Source organism: Nanorana parkeri, unplaced genomic scaffold (genome assembly GCF_000935625.1).
Source record: "Nanorana parkeri isolate BGI_ZX_2015 unplaced genomic scaffold, ASM93562v1 scaffold282, whole genome shotgun sequence".
NCBI classification, from domain to species: Eukaryota; Metazoa; Chordata; class Amphibia; order Anura; family Dicroglossidae; genus Nanorana; species Nanorana parkeri.
The window spans coordinates 1,380,825-1,385,957 of NW_017306550.1; positions in this window are offsets into that span (position 1 = coordinate 1,380,825).

Below are 5,133 nucleotides of genomic sequence, written 5' to 3' on the forward strand. Positions count from 1 at the left end.
GGGGGGGGGGGAGAATGTATCAAAATGTGGAGCAGATGTGCATGGCAACCAATTGGCTTCTCCAGTTCAGGTAAGATTTGAAAATGAAAGAGAAGCTGACTTGTTGCAATGCATAACTGCCCTAGATTTTGTCTGCTTCAAGTTTTTGTTTTTTGCATATACCTGCAGGCCCATGTATCTCAGCCTTAACAGAGAAAGATGTTACCAGCTCTGATCGTTCTCTTTCAACAATGTATTAAAGGTTAAAAGGGTGTGAATAAGAGAAGCCAATTGTTAGACTCTTCATACACTATAGATGGAGCTTACGTCCACTATACTCCTCCCCTCCAGCAAAGCAATGTAAACAAGCTCACTGTCCTTCACCCCATCTTTTTCTTGGTTCAGCTGCCTGCATTGGTTAGCCCTGGATGATGTAACTCCTGAGCCGGAACATAGGAGTAAATGTTTGCAAGAAGCTTTTATTGCAGAGCAGACAGTATGTCTTCTATAATAAGCCTTGTTTGCATTTATTGTTTGGTAACATTTCACTTTAAATTATACTAGATATTAATTCAAAATAGACTTAAGGTCTGCCTGCCTCCTACATTATATTGGCTTTGGGACAATTTTCATTTCAGAACCTTTTTTATAACACTTTGTGGAGTGATTGTTCAACAAACACTTGCTACAATGTGTTCCTGTGACATGGGATTGGTTGTTGTACTGCAAAGGAAGGTCAGAGAAACCCAGCTGAAAGTGTTGGAGCCAACTCTTTGGAAACATGAGTATTGTCAGTGCTATGGCTAAACTTTTAAGAAATACTTTGCAACATACACGTATCAGCCATAACACTATGACCACCTGCCTAATGAGTAGATCCCCTTTTTGCTGCCAAAACGGCCCTGCCCCTTCAAGGCATGAACTCCACTAGACCTCTGAAAGTATGCTGTGGTATCTGGCACCAAGTCGTCAGTAGAAGATCCAGTACAGTACAAAGTGTAAACGGCCCCTTAAAGAAGTGCTGCATTGCCCTGATGGAGTGTCTGTGAAACATAAAGTATTGCAGTTGTGTAAGTTAACCCCCTACATGGGAGCACATGGGGCTGCAAGCTACTGGGGAATAGGGACAAGCCCTAGGTACTCACTGATGGTGGTTTAGGTGTGTGACAATATCCGCTGAAGGGCATTCAGCACAACCTGGAGAGTCTTCACCCTCCCAATGCGCATACCCCCTAAGGGGTTTTTAGGGACAAGGCTCCACCAGTGGATGGACCAAGGCCCATGACCAGTACAGCATCCTGTGGCTAACAATGTGTTGCACTACATGCCAAGGTGAGCGCCCTATGCAGGATTCAGTGCCCGAAGTAACATTACAGACTGGCTCTACATTCCTCTGTTTTCACGGCAAAAGGGGTACATGCTCATTATTAGATGGGTAGTGCCTATGTGTTTATTCTGGAGATATATCTCCTAATCATAACCCTTTTAGACCTTAGTGATGCAGTCCACACATACCCAGTCCTGGAGTTATTTGCATCTGCTGTTTATAGGCCAACTTGAGCTCACAGAAGTCCTTATTCTCCATCTGATCCCAGGACCTTTTTGAAGCTCTGCAATGAGTGCATAGTGAAATCACCTCACACAAAAAAAGTGCACAAGGGTACTTGGTCCTCTTCTGAAAAAGAGGGCCACAATATCCCTGAACCCCCCAGGGCACAAGGCTCCTGACAGGGGCAAGGCACTCTAGTCCACCTAGCAGTTAAGCCAGGTGGACCCCGATCCTTGGGGACCAGCCGAAGCCAGCCCACCAAGTATTAGGCAGGGGCTCTCCTGAACAGAGACCCCATGAGTGGGGGAAGAAAACAGACCAGTTAAGGGCATAGATCCTCCCTTCAACATCAGGGCAGGCCCCCAAAAGACCTGCACCCTCTGTCATCTGTGGAGGGAAAGTGCTTGTGCAAAAATAAGTGCTATAAATAAATAAGTGCCACGTGCGGCCGGTACAAAAGCTTCTTGCACTTCAAGCCCTACGCCAGACAAAGACAGCCCCACTCCTGCTAGAAGGCAATAGCACTGCAGGGACCTCTGCCTACAACTGGGGACAAGCCTGGTGCACCAGGCTAGAACCAACCCAGGAGGAAAAGTTTTTAAAAAAAACAGCAACCACCTATTACTCTAGGGAATACTGGACTGCCATCTCCCAGTCTGAAGACATCACCGTTCTTCCACGAAAACTGACAAGAACAGATACTACACTTGATCTTAGCCAAAAGGCCGAAGTGCTGGCTGCTTGGATTCTTGAGGATATTAAATGTGGTCGTAGCAATAAGTGATGCAATTGAATATATAGTTTGATTAAAGTCCATCGCTTATGCCCTATAAAAGGAATAACTTTACGAAGTTCTGTTTTAATCTATATAGAAATTAAACGTATTATTTTAGGAATTGTTTACTTCACGTACATGTGTGGTTCATCACCTGAAAAGTCCCAATAGTCTTTGCTTTAATTGTGTTTATAATCAATAAGGGGTTTGAGTAATTTCCTTAGTACTAGTCCAAAATTATTTCAATAAAGTTTGAATACATTAGGGCAGACTGCAAACCCCAGGAAATATGTAAATTTAAAATTGTGGAACTTTGGAGAACAGCAAAAATCGTGGGTACACGTAAACTGTACACCAACAATCTTTACTACTTCATCTATTCAGTGTTACACTAAAATGAAGCCCCTAATGGATTCCCAAACCCCCCAAATATGTGTAGTGTATGAGAAATCTGATGGGAAGCTGTGTGTGGTAATCAGCATTATTTTTATCACTGTCTCACTGCTGAAAACATATACAGATGATGGCAGGTCTACTTTATAGAGGCATCAAGGGTCCAAATAAATAAATGAAACCTCTCTGTGCACTGGAAAAGGAGATTGTGGACCCTGATCTCCTACCTCTACACCCTACCACCTACAGTGACAGTAAAACCTGCACTACATACCCCATTGGCCTTTTAAAGTGGGCCTTGCATGAACATTAGCTGCAAAAATCTTTAAAAGTAAGATTTCACACAAAAATAAATAAAATACTTACCTAGGTCCTGGCTTCCTGGAGGCAAATATGATGTAATTGTGCCTCATCGCTTCTTATGGGATAGCTGGACACTCAACATCCTGCAAGAATGTGCCCAGCCTATTGCAGAAGTGCATTCTCATGGGATTTTGAGTACCCAGGAGGCAATGATGAGGTGTAGTAATGTCACCCATTCCTCCAAGAAGTGTCAGAAGCCAGAACTAAGGTCTTTTATACCTAGTATTAGTGAAATCTTAATTTTTTAAGTTTTTTTTTTACAGCCAGTTTTGTTTGGATGGTGGGGGTCTGGCAGAAAAGCACGTCTTCCATTGCAAGAAAGATAATCTATTGTGTTTACATCTGCTTTGAAGTGAGACCCTATCACCAAAGGGTCACTTCCCAAACAAATGGGCAGATTGTTCCCCCTAGCACATTATGTATTTTCTTCTTGTAGACTCGAATGCTGCTCCAGGATTTACATTGCAGCGCAGGGAAGCAGCCTTTTAAGGCACAAGCCATGGGAAAGCTAAGTATATATGGACTTCTTTCCAGGCCTGCCATTTTTCTTAATAAGGGACCCTCGCTTTTGTTGGAAATGCAACAGCATATTCTAATGTACTAATTGTATTACTGATTGCAATATGTCTTTTGAGCTGTAGATGGCGCTATAGTGCAATGTAATGTTAGTCTCTCTATATGCATGCTTATCTATGATATCCAGGAAGGTTTCCTGTACAATGCTTTATACATACATATAACGTCCTAAGTAAGAAAAACTTAATTCAGCATTCCTCAGGATCTCAGTGCTTCATCTAAACACATAACCAACAACTTCAAGGTTTTATTTAAATGTGTGTTGCTTTAAAAAAAAAAAGAAATCCTGCCTGAACCGGGCTGAATAGTAACATGCAATGTAATACACAGTTAAACTGCAAAACACAGTCAGTGTGCTGGACTTTTTTTTTAGCATAGCTCATATTAAGAAGATTTTTTTTCTATTATGATGACGACATTTTCACACATCTTAAAAAAATCAGAATACTGTAGAATACCTATAAGCATGTAGCCTAGTTTTCTAAAGCTACAATAGTATATGCATGACCTACACAATTGTATCTATTTCTACTTTCGATCCTAACCATTATAGGATGATACCAAGCACATCATATTGTGAGACGATTTGATTTTTGTTGATGTTTCAAAAGGTCTTTGATTTCATTCTTATAGCATGGTCTTTACAAATACCAATACGTGTATTGGATTTACAATTGTATGATATATACTTCCTGTCTATATTGTCCATCCCATGATACTGCTGTGCTTGCTTAACACTTAAAGTGACACTAAACTCAGGAGTTAAATCCTAAAAATGCATTTAAGTACCTTATTAACAATACTGGATCTTATTTGTGTATAACTCAGCTGTAGATCCTCAAATCATCTCTGAATTGGTAGTGACACTGTCCTTCCTTCGGGAGGGGGGCTACTTTTGTTCCCCATGGTCCGTGTGTGTGTTGTAAAGTAGTCATTGCTCCAAGCTCACTCCCGTGATGGACTACAATCTCAATACAAATTAGTAAACTAAACATGAGATTGTAGTCCATCACCTGAGTGAGCTTGGCATGGTGGCTACTTTACAACACAAGGTCCATGGGGAACGAAAATAGCCACCCTCCAGAAGGAAGGAAAATGTCAGCACCAATTCAGAGATGATTTGAGGAGTTACAGCCGAGTGATAACAATAATGTATTTTATTTGTATAAGAGTTAAGGTACTTTAATGTATTTTTAAGATTTAACTCCTGAGCTTTGTGTCACTTTTTTTGAATAAAAAAAAAAATGATACAAATATAAGTTGCGATGAAGAACATGGAAACATTTTATCATAGGAAAAGGATTTGGGTTATTTGTTGTGTGTCTGCCAGTTAACAGTACATGTTGGCCAATTTTGCCTTGGTCAGTGTCCCAATTTGCCCACACAGCAGGTGGTCAAAGGAACATGATTTAATACAAATAACTGGATCCTTTTGAGTATCGCTGTGGACTGTACAGTATGCACACACTACATTAGACATATTTAATAATTATTTGCT